General features: G+C 35.8%; 1 protein-coding gene across 1 annotated transcript in view; it reads right to left on the reverse strand.

Annotated features, from left to right (window-relative positions):
• The window catches only part of STIM2 (stromal interaction molecule 2), a gene marked incomplete at its 5' end in the record, with an annotated part of 64906 nt that overhangs the window by 29233 nt on the left and 10582 nt on the right, over positions 1–25091 (reverse strand). The gene's annotated exons all lie outside the window — the stretch shown is intronic.

Consider the following 25091-nt stretch of genomic DNA (forward strand, 5'->3'; position numbering starts at 1 on the left):
GTCAGTGCAGTGGCAAATAAAGTCACCGCATTTCACAACCTCCCTTCTGAAAGTCTGGACTAAACAAAGAGCAGCGGAGGAAAAGAAAAAGAATTGTCATGTCATACAATCATAGCCTCATAAACAGATAACAAAGGGATGGCAATCACACTGCAGATCAAATTCTAAATAGGTAGTACTACTGAACACAAAATACTCAAGGGACTGCAAGAGCAGAAAGCACACTGCAAAGAAAATTCAGCTGATAGTAGTACACAACGTATTTGTTCTGTACACCCTGATCACAAACTGCAGCCACTGTAGAGCAGGATTCCAAGTCAAAAATAGTACATTTTCATTTGCATTCATTACTGAAGGCTCATGATTTGCGCACATCTGATGGCTCAGCTTGCACATCAAATTGCTAAATCCGTGTTCTTTCCCTTCTACAAGGTACCTGCCAAATGCTCCAAAATTCCACAATGCATGATGATCAACCATCATCACACTGGCCTTGCATAGACCTTGGCATTAACTAATAGCAGCTATTTCACTAATTCTGATGTACTGAACACCAGCAAAGAACAGAATGTTGAGAAGGATACAGAAATCATTTTTTCAAAGTTGAACTTCAATAAGGTAGTCAATTCCCACTGTAATAGCCATTATAAAAATGCACTGACTAGTTCCATAAACTGTTACATTACACTTAAATCATATCAATGCAAGTAAAAATTGAGGGAGCATATGAGTAATTTTTGCTTCTTCTAATCTATCAAAGAATTAAGCTTTCATGTTGCTATAGAATTTATTAAAAGGCTCGCTTATATAAGTAAAGGAAGCACATCTAGAAAAAGAGAGGAATCAAATGTTTTCAGAGAAAAATAATTTTTTTGTTTTATGATTTCATATCAGCTGGATTAGCATGATTCTGCTTTTCTGTCTAATACAAATTTTAAAATAACTAAAAATCAAAATAAAGGAATCCATAAGGCTACAAAGCTGGAAGTGCAAAGATAACAACCATGACATAGCTGGAATCTCAGACACATAATTAACAGGACTGGTTTCCACAGCTAGACATGAGCCAATGCATTCTTACTTCATACTTAAGTTTTATTATACAGGAGTTAACAGATATCTGTTATCTGTTCCCATGTATCAATTAAAAAAAATGAAAACAAATAAACGGAAGTCAGCAGAAAAAAAAAATGAATGCTTCACTGACACTGTCCAAGAACTGAGAGGTGTTGCTTTTAGAACTATTTCATATAATTCAAAGACAGATTTCTGTATTTATTAGATACTGAATTACTAGATATGAAATATTACTGAATATTTAATTAATAAAATAGTAATTATTATTATTACTACTAATTACTAAATATTAAACCAGACCAATCACAAACAATATAATTTTCAGCTTTGGAATGCAACTGATATTTTATGAAGTAGGGGTTTCTTTAAATTTTAAAAAAATCCATTTTATTTGTCCATCTTTGTTTTATTACAAAAGGTTTAATTTGCACAATACTCAGCCTTCAGATTTTTGCCTTGCAATGAAAAAATTACTATCATTGGAGGCGTTAAAGGACCTATCCCTGCAATTGCAGGGTGCTTGGTGTTGAAAGATTTCCCTTGCAATAATAATGAATCACCTCAAAGTTCTTCTAATAATTACATTCCCATGGCCATGAACAAAAAATATTATTTTACTTAAATACAATCATATCAGAAGAACAATCTTTGTATTACAAGTTTTGATCCACACTGTATTTTAAGTTAGAAGAAAGTATAATTGTCAGAACAGATAAACAGATCGCTCAAACACATCCAACTTGTTTAATTTGTACTTAAATCTGTCCTACCATGGAATTAAATTTCAGACACACGTGTTCACAGTTTGCAAGCACCCACTCAAATGTTTTTCAATTTTGTTCAGCTGAAAGCCCAGTTTTTCAAATTAAAAAGGTTTTCTCAGAGTACATTTTCTCACAACTGAGGTTGATCAGTTCCTTAATCAGTGCACTTATCTTAAATACACCTTTTTAAAATATTTAAGCATGAAGGCACTTTAGAGAGCTATGGCTTTTCTTGAGAGAAATAAACAGGCTGTTTGTGCTTCAAATGTCCCATGTGCTGGCTCCAAGAACACTTGATCTCTCTGTTAAGAGCCGATAGAGTGCCAATTGCTCTTTTTGGGACTGAGAAACACAGTAGGACCACATGTCAACTGTAATAAAAATTAACCCACTCTAGAGAGAATCCATATTTACTTTCAAGCTTATTTTCATCTGGTAAAATTAAGCATTTAGACTGACAGACTGACAACACTGGTCATCCCCTTCCTCAGAGAACAATCTCAAAACAAACTACAAAGCCACAACCTAAAGAATAAGTGAAAAGCATTTCACAAGCATATCTATGGAGCCCTACCTAATCCAAAAAATAGCTGATGGAAATTTAATCATCTGCAGTTCTGCAGAATATTCTATCATGCAGTAGTTTGCCTCAATTGCATGGCAAAAACAATTCAAATTAATACTAGATGAAGTATGGTTAGTTACCTGGATGTCTGAAAAGTTTCTAAGACAAAAACCAAGAGAAAAGGTCTCAAGACACAGCAAACACTATAAATATAGCCCTGAAGCCCCACAATAAATCATAAGACTAGTTGATAATTTTTCCTCTTTGAATTGACACTATTGAAGATGTTCTGGGATTCCAAACCTTCTCTTGTACTTTAAGGACAAGCCTAATTTAACATCTAGACCAATTTCTCCATCCTAGTCTGGTGTGTTGTCATAAATGCACTTAGCCCAAAATCATGATCACAGGAAAGAACAGAGATGATAAATTCACTCAGGGAGTGAGCCAATACCTTGGAATTTGAGCATTTCTTTAATGAAAAGCACAGAAGAATTAGCAAAAGAAACAAAAGAGAGAAGGAGGACAAGAGGCATCAAAGTACAGCAGATGTCACTCCAGGCACAAGTTATGTTATACCTCAGTTTTTCATGTTGCTCAGAAGCCAGGAAGTTTCAGAACTAATGGTCATAATATGGAAGGAATTTTTTCCTAAAAAACTAAATGTCAGACTCGTGGCTCAACAAACTTGGCAGAGGATTTTGAAACAAACCTTCCTCCTGCCTTGAGGCAGTAACTGACTCCCAGCTCTAAGGCAAGGGGGGATGTTTTCACCAGTCCATTGGAGTCTCCCTTAGGAGACAGTCTGATAACAAACCAAGCACAGTCATTCAACCCAAGATAAAGAAAAGTTTGTATTTGTAGATAAAGGGAAACTAACACTTCACACCCCTTCCCCCTACCCCTTCTTTCCCCCCACTCCTCTCTTCTTCAGTGAGACTAAAATAAGGTGAGACTATAAAAAAAGTTTCAGTTTGAAATTATCCTCAACTTTAGATTCACAGCTCTTTATTCCATTTCCTGAAGACAACAGAAGTTAAACTTAAAATGTGACATTGTCAACACAAGCCAGTAAGGAAAATTAATTTTGCCCTTATCTTCAAGCACTCATCTCAGCAAAGCCCCTGAAATTTATTTACAAATACACTGTCAGAAGCGGTTCCAAAGCAAAAAGGTATATGCTCCTCATAGTCTTTCATCCATCTTGCATTTGCTTCTCCCTAAACAGCCGCAAATGTTACAGACTTCAGAATAAAAAGGACTGACAGACCAACAAACGGAATAAGCCTGCACGCGTCCTTTTGCATATGGACACTGGAGCACAAAAGCTATGGCTGTGCCAAGCCTCAAAGAATGACTCCAACCAGGTGTTCACAGCTCCAGTCTGGAACTTTTCAATGCCTGAAAGAGCCTTTTTAAGAATACAGGGACACACAGTAGGCTTCATGATTTTCTGCAAGTGCCTGGAATCAAGTAGACACTTCCAAATTAAAACTTAAATGCCTTTAAATTTTCCCATGAGTTCACTCAGAGCAGTGTAGCAGTTGGGAGTTATTTGAAGAGACTGACTACTACACACCATTTTTGTTCTGTGAGGATGTTCAGCACTCACCAAGAAAGAAAAGCACTTTTTTTACAATAACATATGGCAGTCCTATGGAAGCCCGCAGGGTTTCCATGCCTGCCTTTTACTGATGAATTCAGAAGTGTACCATGTTGTGCTAGGTTTATAATTCCTCATTCCTAAAAAGCCATCTGGGATAAAGGGAAGCCGCACAGAAAAGGCAGGCACTATAAAGCAGCAGCTTCCTAGTACATACTCTTGTCTTAAAATAACTATGTTTCAGTATGCCATGGTGATAGAAGTGGATTTCTCTGCATTTTCCAGACACAAAGGAGGCGTCCACAATATCTCCAGCCCCCTGCCAAATGAATCTTCACCTAACCAGGATTCTTATTTCCTTACCTTTCTGTTTTGCATGTACTTTAATACACTGCAGTTTCTTAATCAATTCAATGACACCTTTCGAGGCAAAAAACCTTTAAGAGAACAACAATTTTTGAAGACCTGAGTACAAATCAGGGTGTCATAGATACAACAGGGATTAATGAAAATACTGAAAAGCAAGTGTTTTCAAGAATTTTACCTGATGTTCAAAATAGCTATTCAAAGTAAAGGCAAACATGTTTTTATCTTAAATCCTTACATAAGGTGTCACTAAAATCTTCAAATGCTTGAGACAGAGACTCAGAGTGAGCTTCTTTTAATCTTTCAATTAAAAGCCCCAAAGCAAATCACTCCTACTCTTAATAATTAAACTCCTCCATATGGCAAGTAGGCTGAGCAGCATCTAACAGTTAACTTGACAAAGTAATTTGTGACATTATTTTTCACTGTAATTATTTAAATAAAAGTTCATGATTGCAGCACATCTTTCCACTAAAAGCATTTTTAAAAAAAAGACAGAATTTTGACAAAAAGTGTAGAATACCTTATCTTCTAACCACAACACTGATGTTACTTAAATGAATTTCCTGAAGAGGAAAATGCAATAATACTAATGACAGCATGGCAAGGGGAAAGGGTGCAACAGAACGGAAATTCAGAACATTGCTGTCCCCAAAGATTTTGAAAATGTTAAGTTTCCCATTAAGCTTTTCCATTGCTCTGTATTAGAAATTTAGGTAACTTCTACCAACTCATGCAATAGGAGTAGATTAAATCCGTAAATTAAACTCCTGACTGCAAAGTTTGGTATCTGGAGCACTTGTTTCCGAATACATGTACAATGCTTACTGACTGGTAACACTGCAGTTTAACAGAAAAAAAAAAAAAAAAATCAACAAAAGCCCCAAACTATTTGCAGATAAGCTCCATGAAAACTGCCATGATTCTTTTAAAATCCGCTAAACACCTTCAGTAAAAAATTACCTTTCAAACAGCCTTAAAATAAATCACTACAACTTCAATATGTAACAAGCAATTTTCACATGAGAGATTCAAATCTGATTTTGTCACTATTGAAAAGTGTTCATTTATTCTGCTATTTCAGTATCTTTTCATATATACAGATCAATTAGATTCTTTCCCCCGCATGGAAACTTGATGAGGCAAGCAAGGCTTTGATTTTTTTCTTAAATCATCACTAGCTCATCTCTGCTTTCTCCACACCCACAAAAAAGCTGTCTAATTCTGAACTTCATTCTCTAGGTACAGGGGGAAAAAAAAGTATCAGTAAGATCACTTTATTTAAAGTAGAAATTCAGTCACATAATGTTATTAACAAAATCAAGTGTTAAGACAGGTTTATTAAAGCTCTTCTAACCTTTCCTAGACAAAAAGCTTCAAAACAAAGAGCAGGCACTTAATTTTCTGATCACTTGTTAAGACATTCAAAACATCACACACTACCTTAGAAAAATATTTAAGAACTTCGTACTCAGATAAACGGTAACTCAAAGGAAAAGATATGACAGAAATTCTCTAGAGAACTAGATGTGACGGCAAATTAATTTTGCTTTAATATAACTGCATTAAAAGCAACTATTCCAAATCAGCAATGCTTGTTTTAAAAGGAAGTTGCAAAAAGGGGGTTGAATATGTTAATCATGCCAAGGATTATTCTGTCAAGACAAAAATACCAGTATAAATACTTCATTTAGACTGATAGGAAATTAATTATTAAAATTACCACACTGCTCTGTCTGACTAACTATAAATCAAGAAGATGAATTCATGGCTTTTCCATCTCCTTCCCACACCCTCCCTGAGCAATTACACAGTTTGAAGGGAAGAGGAAGTTCGACAATTATTGTATACAATGGTCAAAGTAGACTGATTTAGAAGAGGAACTCCTGCCAACCCTAACAAAGCAGGACGAGAGGAAACTGGGAGATGCATCTTACGCAAGCCCCTAAAATCCTGTTTTTCCCCTCCTTCTAACCATACTTTTACTTCTATGATACTTACTATACAAACCTACAAACACATATGGATGGATACTCAGTGTAAAAAAAGATGCCAAATGTCTGATACTTACTCTCAGAAATACAAAAGTCTCTTTCACTTTACTTATATTTATCAGTACAAGACCAAGAAGGGAAATACTTAAAGTAGTGTAAATCTCAGTTTTCATGATTTGGTAGTGAGGACTGTTTAATGCATCTTCAGAAATGTATGATGTACTCTGCACATTATAGTGATTATCAACATCTAAAATTATAATAGCTCCAAGAAAAAAAGATTTTCAGACTTTCAAATATGACCTGAATTCACCTGGAATAAACATCCTTCACTCAAACAAAATTTAAAAGGACAACCTTGTTTTCCATACATGTTTAGAAGTTAAAGCTATTTGAGAAAAAAGATTTAGTGAAATTTTTAGTTCATTGGCCAATAGAACATTCATTAAGCCGATGAAAAAAGTTACAGATTTGTATTCATATGTACTTGGTGACAAGGCATAACACGCATCTAAGAGCATATAACAACACACTTCCAAGTTTTTGTGTATTTTAGGTCTGATTGGTTCTTTACTGCTCTTCTAACAACTCTCTCCCTTTTCTAACAGCAGGAAGCTGGAAAAGATGCAGTATATCCCTGATTATATACTATAATCTGCCCAAGAATTTGTCAGCTCTTAAGAAAGAGCAGCAGCATAGCATTTAAGCCACTTTCTAAATTTCATCAGGAAATGAGAAAAGTGATAAATACAGGTGACTTTCAAATATCTGATGATTCTGCTTAGAAATTCATCCTTATTAACACATTGACCTGGAAGCTGATCTCCAGACACCTGGTGAAAGCCTATAATCAATATTCAGTGTACTCATTTCTTTTCAGGTATGACTCGAGCTAGAAGGAGCATGAAGAATAAATTCTTTTTGGAAGACAGTGTCTGCAAAATATAGCAACCATGATAATATGGCTGATATTTTTAAATTTACAGATTTTTTCATACTGAAAAGGTAGTTCATAACTTCTAAGACTGAAAATGGGGAAGGTGGGGGAAGCACTGGAGAAAAGGACTTTAGCACCTTTTTTTTTTTAAGTGTAATAAAAGGCATAGAAAGTTTTACAGATGTGGGTTTAAAATTTAAAAACCATCTGACACTTTCAGACATATAAACTGAAATTTTCTAAAATTAGAGGAGTTGAATAAAGTCAAATTAATTATTTTCATATAAAATTATATATATATATATATATCTTTAAACTTGAAGTTTTAATCGCGTCAGTGTTTCCTCTGATATATTTGTTTTCACATGTGATTCATAATCATATCCTATATCCATGAATCAGGCATGTAAGCATGACATTGCTGGCATTACTGAATTACTTCACTCTTCTACACCATCTGATCTTGTACGCATCTTATTAACTGTTCCAACCAAGGAATCAAATTTAATCCTCTGAAAGCACCATCTGTAGCATCATCAGTTCCCTCACAGTTCCTGTAACAACATGTTGTCAAGAAGTATTTATACTTTAAGAGATCATATCAGAATTATACAACTGAAACCTATATTAAAAAGATGTAACATAGTACTTACAATATAGGAAGATTAAAATAAAGCAACACGGCACTTTTCAAAATACACAATCTGTTATGATTCTATCATTTGAGTATTAAATTTGCCAGCCTACGTTTATACTTCCAGAAATACAAAGGTACTGAATGCATAGATTCATTTTATTTAATAACACCATAATGAAACACTTCCTTTTAGCCCTGCTCAGCATATCAGTAATTTTAAGTATGTATGAATATCAGTTTCTTTAAATAGTCTTATTAGCTTTTGTGAAAATTTAGTAGTACAGATTGCTGGCTAGTTAAGGACTATCCTACTTCCAGAAGTTTACATGAACTGCTCTGCTGTTAGCACTCCAACCCCAGATCGCATAACTGGCAGTTTTGCTCCTACTAATATGCTGCTAAATATTTTTCTCATGATAAGTTTCTCCAAGTGATAAACCAGGCTGACAAATCTACTTATGGTGTGTCAGTTCACCTTGGCTTATTTGATGTCAATTAGATTTAAAGAGCCTTTTAAAAAACCCAATCTTATAAAGAAGAAAAAAAAAAACTAAAGAATTTTTAAAAATTAAAGAATTAAATACTCACGCATCTCTGGAGATACCATATTACCATTGTGCTCTTGCTCAAACTTAGCACAGATAGTAAGATGTACAATTATCAGAATGTTAAAATAATCCATAGCTGCACATATCTTAGATACATCTTGGCTGATACCAGTCTGACAAATGTATTTCTGGGCCCATAAAAACAGTAGCAAATGGTGTATTTTTCCAGTATGTACTTCATAGCTGTTAAAGTGGTGAATAAAATAGAAGGCAGCTCTTACACAATGAGCACACACTGAGCATACAGTCTGTGCATAAAGTCATGCAATGGAATCACTCAGAGTTGAAAAAAGGAAACTCAGCAATAATTAAACAAGAACTCCAAATCTTAGAATAAGTTCTATCATGTTAGATTTAGTTCAGATGGATTGTTTAACAAAAAGTTCATACTACAAACACATGGCTCTTGCCATCATAACGAGTTAGATATAATTTGCTTACAATTTTAAAGTAGTACTATTCCACCTCTAGACAAACCTCACATCATTGCATACAGAAGAAAACAATAAGGGAAACTACATTTGCTTGAACAACGCACCTTGCCAAATACTACTTGTACAGCTTCAAACACTGTCAGCTGCTCCCCAACAGGCTGAGCATATTTGAGATACGAGAAAGAGCCAAGTCAATAATTTCACATATGCTCTACGGCAGAATAAGCCAAAGACTAATGCTAACAAGATTCCTAATTGTTCGTGCCCCTGCCATTCATTTCTGTCCCTGTACTAACTCCTTCCTGGTACCAACACAAGCGCATTTGTACAGTCCCACTGCAGGAAGGACCAGAAAACTGATTCTGTCTGCATTTGTTCTCTATGTGCCTGCACAAACACCTTTGACAGCAAAGGTGCAGGGGGGGAGGAGGAGGAAGCCCACGCAGAAGCAGAGAGATGCCCTGTACAGCCACTGCTGCTCAGCCCTGGTCCTGACATGCCCCGTTCTACAACTGAATCCAGTCAGCAACACGGCAGGGGACCAATACACTGAAAAAATGGAATGGAACAACATCTGTGCTACTTGAGTGGAAAACTCCACCTCATTTTTTAGATCCTGGCTTTCACTACTAGGAGGTATAGGACAAGGATGCATCCTAGACAACTTGTTGCAATTAATAGCTATCAAGTGTTTTTTCAAGTTTTTTCAGGTGTATTTTTTGGCCTTATAAAACCTAAAACAGACATTTGCAATACTATAGGAGGAGATGATGTAACAGCAAACTCAGATAAAACAATCCACAGCACTTGAAAGAACAGTTTCAAACACCACTGCCAGTAAGCTCACAACTTGTCCTTTCTCCAAGGCTCTCCCCATGAGCGTAGAGAAGTCACAAGTTCCAGGCATAGCCCACTTTGGCAGCACTCAGTCCACATCATAAACAGCAGACCTTGAGAGACACCACATCTCTACAAACATATACCAGCAAGCTCAAGGTGTCTGCTAAGTGCATGTCTGCCTCAAACACTGCTGTAATTTTTGTTGTGCCTTCATTTAAGCTCCACGTTTTTTGACCCTTTTCCAAAACCTTGGCGCCAGAACACGCATTAAGAACTAAATACACAAGGCTATAAAAAAAGCAGCATAATAGAATCTGTCCCAAAGCTGACAAACCATGACACTTAGCTACACAAAGCCAAATGAGTTTGTGTTTGAGAGTGTTTTGCTTTCTTTAGGGGCTTTTAAAAATTTTTATTACTGGCAGACAAGATGACCACTTTCTGAAGCGGCGAAACAGACATACTTAAGGAAAGCTCAAAGGAAAGAGCAAGAAAGTATAAAGATCTTTTATAATTTAAGACTGTGACAATTGAGATTATAACCAATTGCAAAAGAATATTGATATAAGATATCTTTAAAGGTAACCAATAACATCAAGTGATATATAGTCTACTCTTAAGTCCTCATTTAAGTCCCATTGTATGTTCCTGACATGCACCGGGAAAAGTCAAGAAAAAATGAAGAGCAGTATGCTTTTTCCAGATGATGACACTTTTACTTCTGAGATTCATTACAAGTACTTTATGACATTTACACACGGTATTTATTCAAATATAACATTTTAGTGTATAGTTTTGTCACGTAAGAATTCAAACACTAACACTGATTTGTGTCTATCATATTTGAAAATAGTAAAGCATGAAAAATAATATCCTAGATTTGTTTTTTAAACTCTGCTGGACACATATTGTAAATGGAGCTGGATCTCTTGCACAGCATTACTGAAGCTTCTGTTGCTATTTGCTCTCCCCACCAGACAGTAGTAGGAAAACAGGCACCAAGTCAAACTGCAACAGGCAAGTGTTTCCACTACATTACCTCATCTTAATGCATCAAGTATCAACACATACAGGCACTCCATCATTTTCAATATCAAAGAGGAAGCAACTTCCTAAAGTTAAAAAAGCCATTTGCCTGTCACTAAACATAAACAAAAATAAACCAGAACCATGAAAGATTAATTCTACTTCAATACATTCAATTAGACTCCATTTTCAAAAAGCACAGGAAGTTAATTTCACAAGAAATGTGATTCTGCTTCCCACAGAAATACACTACAAATAGAACATATAGAAAAAAAAACCAGTTTAATAAATCAGAATTGTTCTCAAATATGTTGTGGTTTCTGTCTTGTTTTGTTGCGTGTCCTGTTGCCGGGTTATGGCCTTCATAGAAAATAAATACATCTGAAGTTCTTCATTCACATCTCTGAGAAGCATGTTTGGTAATAGTATTTTGCTTTGTAATTTCACTTTGTTTTAATCAAATACAAGGAACATACATACTCCAGACTTTATCTCCAAGGTCTATTCTCATGCCCTAAATGCAATACCTGACAAAGCTGACATCCAAAAAACAACTATTCCATGTCAGTCACATCTATCAACCAGCATAAATGTTTTAATATTTTCTATACCAACACAGTGATTTGTAGGCTATAAATCTTTGCTTTAAATCTTTTTCTGTCTTTAACAATTTTAAAGCAATTTTTATACCAAGTCATCTGCTGGGGGCAGGGGGACAGTGTTTTTCTATTCTGTATTTATGAAAAATACCAAACACAATCAGCATAAAGTTGATACCAGAAAATGGGTAGCACATTTATGCCTTACTGCCCATAACAAAATGCTACATTCTCTATTTGCTCTACTAAAAAACAAAGGAAATAGTTTTCTCCCTTCATTAAATTCATTGCTTTACTGAAATTTTAATTAACACATATAAGGAAACACTTGAAAAAGTTTCCAGTTACCATGCCAACAGAGAAACATTAAAATAAATCCTCTTCTGACATTTAAAATGGTTGCTGAAGTTCTCTTCATGCAAGTGAAATTTTACTACCAATATCAAACCAAAGCCAGATAGCACTGCCTCTAAAATGTTTTTAAACTTACTTGGTTAACACTATCAAAAAAAAAAAAAAAAACAAAGCATCAAAATTTTTCTAACTAGGAGAATATGCTCAGAAAAATTTCACTCCTATTCAAAAATTCCCTCTGGAGAAAACACGCTGGAGACAGATCAAAGAACAGCAGTATTTGCATATGTGACAAAGATGAGGCTATCACGAGAAGAGACCCCAACTTCGAAAACCACAGCTTTAATAGTTTACTTCAAAGCGGTATCATAGCAAATTGAAAGCTTAGTAAGTTCACCATATTATAAGAGGACAACTTCTCATAGAATTATTTTCTCACTTCCTTTACCTATGATAACATTACACACAGCCTACACCAGACTGTGCTACTGACCCACTATCCTACTAGCTTAGTAACAATTGAGTTCTCAATTTGTTCTTCCTTTCTTCTTTAAAATTTATATTTGGTATTCTTAAGATTCGGTTAAAGGAGAACGTGTCAAGGCATTGAAGAAAAAGTCTTCCATCTAGACACGTCAGAATTTCAATTTGAAATCTTTCTTAAGCAAGTCTACAAATTTACTTCTCTCAGCTTTTGGGAGGTGGCCAAATTATGTGTTCTTGCAATGGTGACATTCTTGCCCAAAGCACAAGTTCGACATTTAGTGGTCCCCTTTTCAATAAGCATCTATCATCTCTTTTGAAAGGCAGATTCTACAATAACAACTGTCATCATCATTTCCTTCCCCTCCCCTCCAATACTGAGGGCTCCAATTCACAAATACAAATAAAAATGTCATCCTTATTTACAAAATCTTGTATTCTCACCTATTTTCCTAGAATGCTCCTAGGAAGCACTCTGTAGCAAAGAAGTTGCTGACACAGCACATTTACATCCAAAAGTATAAAGTAAATGATAACAAACAGAAGAAACAAGGCAAGGCTGAAGAAACTCTTGGAAAATCCTGATCAAATCCCAAACAGGATTATCGGTGCACAGGTTTTACTTTCTTTCAACATGCATTTCTTGTGTCAATAGTAAAGAATGTCTGTAAATGCAAAAGGCAAAACCCGTATGTTTTTACCATCACATCAGTTAGAACCAATGCATTGTACATAATGAAAAGAGATGAGTTTCAGTGGAATTTAAGGCATGCTAAGAGAACAGGGTGTCAAGAATTGGTATGCCTTTAGAAGCCCGGAGCTTGAAAATAGGGCAATAACCATCCAGAAGAAAGAATTCATCTCAACAAGAACAGGCATGTTCATTCAAGAATTTTTTTAAAGAATGTTTTTAAAGCTACACTACGTTGTATAAAATTGCTCTGTATCTTGTAGCTCTTTAAGAAATGTTTTTTACACAAGGAGACATTTTGTATGCACAACCTTATAAAGGCAAAAAACGAAACATCTACCTGTAGGGCCATGTCTAGTCCCAAAGAAATGATAACCCACACTTTTAAGTGAGATCTATTGCAAAAGTCTACGCATTTGTCCCATAGCCAGAGCAAAGAAACTTTCTGGCACTGCTAGTTTTCTAAAGCTCCAGTAAAATTCCATGTTGTTTTAGTAAGAAGCCTCACCTTTGCTTTCAGTGATTTAAAAACTGAGACATCTGAGATTCTCTGGGGATTAACACATTTAAAAAGTTTTATATGGCTTTATGACATTAACCACGTTTTAAAATATTTTGAGAAGAATTATCAATGTTCATGTGCAGAAGGAGAATGAAGAAAAGACAGGGTTTTTTTTCAAAATGTTTTTACAAGCCAAAAAAGTAATTAATGAAAAAGTGTTACATAAGTTACTGCACTACAACTACAGTTGTCAAAAATAAGATTCAAGATGCCATTAGCTAACTTGCAGTCAGGAGCAGGGGGAAGGGAAAGAGAAGGGTATGGAAATAGCAGAAAAAGAGACAAGATAGTAAACCATCAGTTTTATTGATCTACTTAAGAGCAGTGTAACAAAAGCACCTTACAAAAAAATATTCAATGTATTGCAAGAATTATTTGCAACCCTAGATACCTTCAACTTTATCCATATTTTGACTGGAAAGCTGTAGAAATGACTGCATATATGACATGCACTAATAAAGACAAGCAACAAAATCAGACAAACTGAAGTGAAATTAATATACAGAATTAATGCAATGAACACCCTGAAAAACCCAAACCTATCCCAAGATAGATTCTTAAACTGAAAGAAGTTCTACCTTAATATGGAAAGTACTGAGCCCAAAGCTCATTGGTAACTGCCCACAGCAACACCTCACAGAAGGTTCAAACTCTGAAGCAAATTCAGGACTTAAACAGAACACTGAAAAGAATTCCAACCTCTTCTGAACGGCATCAGCTGTTCCTGATGGAACTGCATGCTGATGGACATTGCCTAAAGGTAGGCTTTAATGCAATCAATTAAAACCCTGTCTCTAACACTTGCCAGGAGTAGCTTACCTGGTAAGCAGAGTAAAACTGTTAACATTTTTAAGTAACAGTACTTAATCAGTCTCAAGCAGCAAATTAACACAAAGAAATCAAAGCAACAAACATTGCTTAAATTTACTAAATGTAGTCGTGTAAGCAATTAAGTTTCATTGCGCTTTTAAATCTACAGGTTTTGAGAATATAAAAGTCAGTAGATAACATAAATTACTGGCAGTAAAATTTAATCTCAGCAATAACAGCTTCTTTGTTCTTTTTTTTTCACCAGAATAACACAAACTTACTTACACTTGGGTTACAACAAGTAAGTTACAACAAACAAACTTAAACACTTGGGTCCTTTAAACTCCCTTGTTTGATACAAGATCACATGGTTATTGATTTACAGATCCCTTACAAAGGTTTATCTGTTGTAGTAAAACCTGATTAATAAAATTCCTTTAGCTTGGCAATTAAAATAAATATTATACCACTATTGAAAGCCAAAGACAGAACTGCAAGAGCACTAGACGAAAGCAAAAATTAACTATATACTATTCCAAATACAGAAACACAACAACTTACAGAAACTGTAAAATAAGTTTAAAAAAAAACAAACAACTTTAATAACAGGAAAGTTGAGAGCCAAGTACATTTTTTCAAATTACAATAAAATTCTGCAAATACATGCAGAGACAATAGAGAAATCTACTTTACTAGAAGTGCAATCCTATGATGGTACCAAAGAACCACCTTTAAATGAATCATTCCTTTTGCCATCATTTACTTGTGCTTTTCCAGGCCAAACAAGAATAGGCAATTCCATAAACGCAGACAAGTGGGATGACAAATGAATAACCAGCTCCAGAACATGAATTCTCACAGCTTTTTACTCTAAAAGCTAGTATTCCTTTTATTCTATAAACAAGTAACAACTAATTCCTGCCGACTCTCGGTCATATTCAACTTCATATACACTTTAAAAAAAACTCCTTAAATGAACACAAGCACATGCTTTTCTTACCTGAAAGGGCTTTCTACCTGCAGGCCTATTTGAAATGACTCCAAAAAAGAGAGAGCAAGAGGGTAAGGGCTGTCAAAAAAGGAGAGAACATTTTATATGCTTTAACACCCACTTGCACTTTTCAAATTAGATCAGCATTTGTCAGAATTGTATACTTCTAAGTATGCACAAAAAAAACAGTACAGTCACGAGCACAAATAAGAGTGCACATAATTGCTAAATAAAAGATATCCAAAGAAACAAAACACAAGCAACTACATAAAATTAAAATGAAGACAAGTAGGATTTTAGCTCCATTTTTCACACAGACATCTTGATACAAATGGGATCTGAAGATTTACATTTTCTCACAATATTTTTTTTATCCCATATGTATTGCTACATAATAAACCACATCAGTAAATGCTGAGTTCATAGAACAATAACTGAGCACAGGCCCATTAACCTACATATGAAAAACACCTGCAGTAGCCCAGTAAAACCCAGAAGGGAGGAAGAGTTTTTGAGAACCATTTTCTACCTTGTCGAAACTAGGTCAGATGGCAACTTAGAACAAACGTGGGCAACAGTTTCATGTTACATTTTTCGTTCAAAAATGCCAGTTAGGATTTGTTCAGTGATGCCCATTATCTTGATGCAAACCTAAGAGTGCCACCTGCACGCTGCTCTGCCTGCGCACTGTACATTAGCCTGATTAATCTGTTTCTACAGTGCAGCGAATTACCCACCCACATGAAGACGTGGCTGATAGAAGCCACACCTCAGAGAGGCTACAAGCAAAAACAAGGAAATCAGGTCGAACATACAGCCATGTCTGCTGCATTGTGTCTTCTTGTCACCTCTGAGACTGCAAACTAACTTGAAAACCTCTCTCTTCTCATGAGCATCTTCCCTACTCCAACCAAAGCTTCCCCGCCCAGCCACCCCCGGGTCCCTTGCACAAGCACAAGACAGGAGAACAAACTCCAGCACATGTCAAGCTGAAGCTGCAGCCTTTGGTGAGACATTAGCTAATCAGGAAGATAACAAAAGATGATTTCTTAATTCAGTCTTGAGATTTTGTATGGGTGCAAATATTTAACACAGCTTGCAAGTCCTGCCTGAGGCACGTGCAAAGTGAACATAATCACTTTTAGCACCTCGCTGAGCGGTCTACAAGGAGAACCACCAGACTGTGGTTTTGCACGCTCAATTCACAGCCAGGAAAATACTTTCCCTTCTGTTAGGGGACAAGAGAGACAGGAAATGTGTTGAAACTAAAGGAAATAATATCTCCATAATTACATATTCAATTGGAGATACTGTAACTCACTAGAATCTAAGCAACTATACAAAAGCTTTGTGCATAAACACATAAATAAATAAAATACACACACATAAATAAAATGTTGCTTCTTAATAGGAGCTACTCCAAAAAAAAAAAAGTGATACCATTCATCATTTGGTATGCAAAATGTTTCAGCAGAAATCAGGAAAATTTTGCCTTGTTCGGATCCACAGGAATGCTTGCTCACATGAAGCAAACAGATTCCTGATACAATGTCCTCCAATTGCTTGTTATTTAATATAACATGTTTACCAAATATGGGAAAATTACCCCTCCCCATAATGGGCCTTTTTTTAATTCAGCCTACCAGAGTGCCTTGAGTTTTCTCTTCCCTCAGCAATATAATAAATATTGTATAAATATGTTCTAGGAGAAAATAGCCACATTCAATTCTGTCTGAAAAACGTTCACTGTTTTTATTGAAGGTAAGCTAGTATTTTACCTGTAGACAAATTCAACAGCCAGTAAATCATACAAAATCCTTTTCATAAGCTCTTGTACTCAATAGAAGAGACAGTGCAACATGTAAAACCAAACAAAAGACAATTTTCAGAGACAGGATACAAATGCATCAAAGAAATATTAAACACAATGTATTGAGCACTTCTTTTGTACTTAGAGGCTTATAACCAGTTTATGCCTGAAACAAACACTGACTTCCTTTTTTCCTGCTGGAGAGCTACAAGTTCAATTGCAGAAATGACACCGAGCATAACAATGTTCTTCCTTCCTACTGGATTTTGCTGTTGGCAAAGGAAAATGTGTTAGCAGAAAACACCATCTATGACAATTTACAGAGAAATTCAAGTCTGAGCTGCAGAGGGAGATGTGGAGGGGAAGAGGCAGAACAGCTGACCACTGCTGACTGGCACACTAGGTAATTAGTCACCTGAGGTAATTAAACATATTGGAATGTTTTAGAGGAGAACTTCTTACCAGAAAGGTTGCTAATTGGTGTTAACTTCATGAAATTATTTGCTTGATAATCAGCTATTAAAAGTTGCTAAACAGAGAAAAGCAGAGGTAATTATACCTTCCTTGTTTGAGTATTGTGTACTGTTCTGCTCATCTCTAAACAGAATGAGCATAACTTCAAAGGAAGAATGGGGAGGTCTTCATATGCAAAAAGCATAGGATAGAAAACAAAGTGAAGAAAAACAATCCAAAAGCATACAATAGAAAATAAAGAAAAGTTAACCAAATAGGAGCTTTTCTCCAACTGACAGTATTTTGAAAAGCTACTAGCTAAAAAAAAAAAAAAAATAGAAACTAGATAGAAACTGCCTTTACAGAAATGCCTTAATACACAGTTACGATAATGAAGTCTATTGATCATCATGTCCAAGACACCAATTTTTTTTCCAAATGAGATCTACATGATGGAATATAAAGCCGTGTTTATATTAGGTAAGATAAAAATCAAGCAGTCTGGAACACATCTTCACATTCAGGACACAAGGCAATTAGTAAATGTTTTTTGTTAGGAAGAATTATATTAAATCGCTGTGCTGCTAGACTTCTTGTAATACCCCTTCTCAAGGCCCAGGCAGATAGTTATTTCAAGACATTAGACAAACTATTTATTTCTCTGAAATTGTAAGGCAATGATTAGGCTGTTAAACAAGGTTTTAACCAGTTACTTCTGGACCAGTGCGGGGGGAGAAGCACACAATAACATGCCTAAAATCCTATTTGTGAGTAGCATCGGCTTTTGTCTGAAAGAGCCATCTCTGGAAAAAATACAACTCCCTAAAGAGTCTTTGTGGAGTTCTACATTACACCAGCATGGATAATAAACATGGTTTTTTGCTTACAAAAGCAGACACCAAAGTTTTAGTTAGCTTTTATCCCACAGGAACTGAATCTTCTATCAGGAAGTGAAATTTTAGCAATATGTTTCTGAATAACAGACGACAGTGAGAGATGCTCTGTAGAAATGCAAGTTCATTCTTTTATGAAAGCAGTAAAAATATTGCCCAAGACCACTTTTTTCCGAATATGATATTTTGATAGTCTGTGAAGATCTACAGTTACACCCAAAATTTGATTCCATTAATTCACTTTTTTTAAATGGGCTAACAGAAGAATATGATGTATGTGTCCTCCTTGTCTGTTATCCAAGTCTTCAGAAGAAAACAAATAATTGTAAGTAAGGCTAAATTACGTACAGCAAAGTGAAAAACCTTTAGGGTTTCTAGTGGCATATTTTCAGTAGTACTGATTTTTGGACAATCTGTTCTCATGTGTACACTAAAACAAATTCTGCTAAACCAAGTTTTTTTAAAAAGTAAACCTACTCTAAACACAAAGGTGCTTTGTCAGTGACTTAGCTAAGAACTTCCAGGCATGTAACAAAAGTATGCAAGAATATGCCATGAGTGGAATAAAAAATACACAATGTAACCTGCCAGGCACCCTCAGAGTGGAAAATTTCAAATTCACCACATTTCTCCTATAAAAATAAACCACATAATTAAAGATGTTTCTCAATTTAGCATTTCTGTTTTGCTTTGTAACTGTTTCTTATACAGTTATAAAATTTATACAGCTAAAAAAATATTATTTACTTACATGAACAAATACACCAAAAGAATGGGAGACAAGGAATAATCCAAAGCAACATTTCAGAGACTTGCTTACTGCTGGGAACAGCACATGCAACCATTTAAGCCCTACACAAAATAAATCTGTCGCCTGCATGTCTTTAGGATAGTATGCCATTAATGGCCAGGGGTTTTTTCCCCAAACAAATGCAAAAATTACTCAAAAATTTTTACAATGGACTGTGCAGCATGAACAATCTTTGCTACCCTCCCTTGACAGAGCTTTTCCCAGCCCATGCCTTAGTCCACTGGCAACTTCTACTTAGTTGCTCTATCGGTGTTCAGTCCGTATCCATCTTCTGTTGAACAATCGTAAGGCCAGACTGGCAACCTCTACTTAGTTACTCTCTTCTTTCTACAATCTGGTTGGGCACCAGTGACAGCTCTTTGAGAGATCACATATTGCAGCAAGCAGGTGCATGGAGAGAATGGAAGAGTTAACTTTGACATACCTTCTGCTGAAAGTTGACTATGCTACTTTTAAATATGGAATATTTCATATCCATGCAACATTCAGTTATTTACTAGCATCATTATATATAAGCAAGGTCCCAGTTCAGAGATATTAACACTGTCACACTGCATATAACAGTCTTTTTGCACATATTCAATACAGGCATTCAATAATTGGGCAGAAATCACAATAAGTAAAAGAAATTCAGACAGTAATAAGGCCTTAACTAATTTAAATGGCTTTGCATCATATTTATTAAGAACAAGCTCCAGATTTCTCACATCAATTACCCTCTATCTGAACCGAACTACTTTATAAACAATACAGAAGGAAAATCTGCACAGAAATCTACTTCTGAAATTTTTTTAACCCATAAAAGCTTAGCAAGTTCCATTGGCCATTCAGTTGAGGAAAAGATCAAAAGTGAAGGCAATGTTAGATAAGCAACCAAAGCCAGAGTTTTCCCCAAACAAAAACAAAAAGACATAGGTACATTACCTAGAAATAGGTAATTCTATACTAGAAAAATCATTACTTCTAAAAACATTTAGTTATTAAAAGATTTGCATATAAAGAGTTGCCCTGAAGACTTCTAGAAGCCCTGATTACATGAAACACATTCGCTGTGCTCTGAATTCCAGTGCAGAACTTAGGCATAAATGTTCATCTATTACAACTTGCATTAGTCAGAGATAACAGGCAAGAGTTCCTGAAGATTCCAATGTTCCAAAAAAGTGAACAGACACTCAGGAGAATCCTGTCAGATATTCCCAACAACTTCCAAAAGATCCTCAAACACAGGACAAATGTAGCCTCCTAACAAGCTGTAAATTATGTTACCAAAGATTCTGAGTTTTTTCTGTCTCTCTGATACTTTTCAAAGACAAGGCTATGTCATCAGAAAAAAAAGGCACTGCCCACAAATCTCATCCTTCTGACTGCAAAACACACATGAACAGCAATAAACCACTCAGAGCAACTCCAGCGGTATGGTAGCTTCAAAGGCAGAGTAGGCAGCCCAGCATTCTGCCTGTGACTAAACCAGTCACAGTTGCATGATACTGAACAATTGTGGGCGAGCATATCACAATTTCTAATTTAGCACAACATTCTGCTATGAAGTACAAAGTGTAACTTTAAGTTCTCTGATGCAATTAACGCAGAGGTGGAATTGTTCTTTCTTTTTTCCATAGCTCTGCTTCAAGCTTATCTACTAAGAGTTTTCAGAACCACGTTAGCTGATGGCAGACTACTCTTTACTTCTGATATTCTTTATGAACATAGGCAGAAGGGTTTAAACCAGCTGTGCATCTTATATCCCCCCAAAAAAAAGATCTAGTAAAGCACTGAAATTCTTTCTGGAATCTGCACATTTTCACTTATGTACTCTTGCACCTAGCATGTTACAAGACCTACACAATTCCTGCATCAAAAGTTTAGCATTAGAGAAATGCTGTCTTTACCTTTTCAGTATTCCTGTTCCATTCTAAACTTGGTGAAAAAATGAGTGGTAAATCAAATGAGTTGAGAAGGTCTGTTAAGGATGCTTGAGGTACACAATCAGAATATATAAAATATGTACAGGATTTGTTGGGGTGAAGAAGGCAAGGCAAGACAAATGCAACAGGTAAGACATTTTAAAAAGAATTTACCAAATATCATATGAAACATTACATCCTAAAAAATTCTGTCACACTCAGATGAAGTTTGTAAAACAGTTAAAAGCTGAAGTGAATTCAAGCATAGATCTTCTCTAGTAAATAAACCATCTACTAGGAAGTCTCAAACCTTCTGAAAGTAATAAATTATTGCTAACAAGGCTATCAAAGATGAGGAGGAGGAGTTAACACCACCTCCCTTCCCCTGGATAACATATTAATTATAGCTTCCTAGGTAGTGTTACTGATTGGCTGACACCTTATCCTGCAACATTTTAAAGCTAAATAAATAGAAAACAAAACTTAAGTGCACTTAGTAAGCAAGTGCACTGCAAACATAAATATGAAATTAATAATTAATTCTGTAGCATTCAAAAAACTTAAAGACATTAAAGAAATATGGCAAAAATACCTGACTCAAAAAGCATTTAAGTTTACATATAAACATATATCCTTAAACAGAATAAAGCACTGCTTTTAGAACAGTCCTCATATAAAGCAAGGAGAGCAATGTTTTTTCCCCTGTATCTGAACTAAGTGTCCTCTTCACACTCAACAGAAATCTGACACAGCGAGCACTTAGTGGCAAGGTCCGTATGTCCAAACAGCATTTTCTATGTCATGACAAAACAAGTTTAGTCTATTATAGAAGGAGCCCAGATGCTGACACCTCAAGAGATGTGAAATGAATCCTATCCTCAAAGATTCAGATCAGTAACACTGTGTGTATCCACTTCAACACCTCTGCGCCCTACAAACTCAACAATGTTAAACAACAAATTAAAATAATATGAATAGGTGAAGCAGGAAACTGCATAGTAAATGCTACCCAAATATGCTTTTCCAACTACATCCTTGAAGTTTGCATGGTCTGAAACACCAGCTTCCAGATGATGCTGCATTCTCTAAGTCCAGTATAACAACAACAGCCTTGGCATGAGCAACAGCCATTCAGAAAAGCCAAGAAGGAAGCAGTCTCACTGCTGGATGTTTCCAGTGTGGGAAGTAACAGCTGCTACTGGTCTGGCTGCTTTCCTCTGCTCTGGGCCCTGTACCCCACCAGCAACCATCACAAATGCTTCACCCAGCAATGCAAAAACAAAGCTTTCTGCCTGCCCTGCCAAATGCAAATCATTATTTCCCTATTTCCTCTGAAAGGAACAACAACCGAGTAAGAACCGGAAGATGCCTGAAAGCCATCCTTTGGATGGTGATACCTTAACAAAAATAAAATATAATTTCTGATAGAAATATTTAAACCATATTCATATATATTTAGTTATTCCCATTGTCTTTAAAATCTTCTAGGTTAGGAATGAAATATTGAACTTGTTTTCATTACAATTAAACCTCATATCCATTTCAATTGCTAACAGAAAATGACAATCTGTAAAATCAAGGGATTTTGCCTATTAAACAAACAAACCAGCTCCAACTTCTACTTTGAAGTATTCTCTGTTTAGCAGCAGTTTGAGATAGACCAAAGAAGTAGCAGGTTTCAAAATATTTCTAAGTGAGAAATCCAAAACCATCAGGTGAGGCTACTTCATAAAATACGTGAACATGTCAGAGCCAATGGCTCATTTTTCATGCAAATATTACAGGCTACTTAAAGCTCCTGGGCAAGATGCACAGGACAAGAACAGCACTTACCTTGCCCTAGCACGTCTGCAATAGAGAACTTCATTATTGGTGTTGGTACTTGACACCACCACTACGAACACCGTAATTCACCCTTTCCTACGTCTCTAACTTACACCTGCTTCACATGCCAACACTAAGAAAAGACTCAGGAACTATCCTCTCCACTAGGTATCAAACAACCCTGGGGGTTAAGCAGAATACTTTAGGGAAATGTCTTATACACTTTAGCTCCACACAATACAGACTGTTCTGTAGTTAAGTGCTGATGTCAAATTCACTACCTAGCCAAACAAAAAGAGCTCTTTGAAATATACAAGCAGCTGTATAAATGGCAGCCTCTGTGTTGATCCCAGGACATAAGATGTTGTTTTCCATAGCAGTATACCGTTGATTTTTCCAATTCTCAACTGTGTGCAGTAAGCAATAAAGAATTTCATATTTAAGTCAGTCTTCTTCAAAATTCTGAATGCAAAACTTGCCAAGAAAAACAGCTATAGCTCTGTCTTGATAGTTAAACTCATGCTCCTTTCCAGCTTCTAACTAGTCTCTTACTATATTCCCAATTAACATAGGAGAATTAAGCTCATCCTTTATGGTCATTGAAACTACAGCACGGACCTGAAAAAGCAAACTCAATTTTCACTCCTTTGAACACCATATCTCCCTTAATTTACATGCGCAAAAAGTCCTTGTTACCAGCAGTGTTTCACTTCCACTTTTGCTTTAATTGTGTACACCAACAAAATTTTGAAGAAGGCAACCTGAACTAGACACATACATGAAACATTTCTGAGGTCAGTTTTCAGAGCAGAACCCAAGACAAGACCAGATAGTTTCACTTCAAGTACTCACAATCACATGAGAAGGAGTGAAACAATTCTTTTCATTCCAACAACCCTTATAAATCTTTGGGGGTGGGGCAGGTGGTGGACTGAATAAAAAATACAGGAGGCCACAAAGTCCATGAAGTTAGTTATTTTCCCTCAATATCCTACAAATAAGAGTGGCCTTGTAGTAACTACAGAGTAAATGCCCACTTTCCAAAGCAATTTGGATGAATGTCTTCAAAAATTAGTTGATTAACCTGCAAAATCGTCACTATCACCTAAAACCCTACAGCTGCCTAAAATCTCCACCCACAGTCAGATCTGAAGGTAAAAGACCAAAGACAGATAGCAAGACAATATCTAGTCTTTAAGCAGTTACACTATTACTGTATTCTGAAAACTCTGTATATTCGGTTGTTATGCTTAGTCCTCTGCCTCAAGTCTTCTCCAACACTTCACAGACCCCAAAAACACAGCATCAAAACAACACATGACCAGAATTAAAGAAGCACTTCTTAAAACATTTCTACTAAAGCATAAAAAGCATCTATTTGAATGAATAATCAACCAATATATTCATATTTAAAGAATAAAAATAATTATCTGGGCAACAAAGCAATGGCTGTCTTGTTCTTTGGCTTTTGTAAGAATGTTAATCTGCTGCTGACAACCTTTTGGGCACAGAAAACTAAGTATAATAAAAGCAAATCAAAACCAAAAAAATCATTGTAATTCTGCTAACTTCTGGCATGAAAGAAATTTCAGTGTTAGGAGACTGCAAACCAATACAAATCAAGAGCAGAAACACAGTTCAATAAAATCAATTTTAAAAGTGAGTCAATGCCAGCAAAAATTTTGCCAGTCTTCAAACTGAAAACACCCAATTAGTTACGCCTCCCAAAAACTAACCACACAAATTATGGTGCAGCTTACTACATCATTATGACATTCTCCTTTAAGCATTTTACTCTTATTCTTTCTACTTTAGCAATCACTTTAAACATTTGCACAAAAAGAAAAAGTGAAATGCTAACGGAAATGGCAACTATATGGTCAAATTGTTTAGTCTCAAGCGACACAACCATACCTTGCAGTTTCACAGAAGATTAGCAAAAACATGAAATGGCCACACTTACTCAAAGGTGTCCACACAATTCAATCTTGCCAAGGACCATCTAGCAGCAAATGGTGCAGCACAGAGGCTGATGGCAACAAAAATTTTTCCCCA

Source organism: Coloeus monedula (assembly GCF_965178545.1).
Source record: "Coloeus monedula genome assembly, chromosome: 5".
Classification (NCBI taxonomy): domain Eukaryota; kingdom Metazoa; phylum Chordata; class Aves; order Passeriformes; family Corvidae; genus Coloeus; species Coloeus monedula.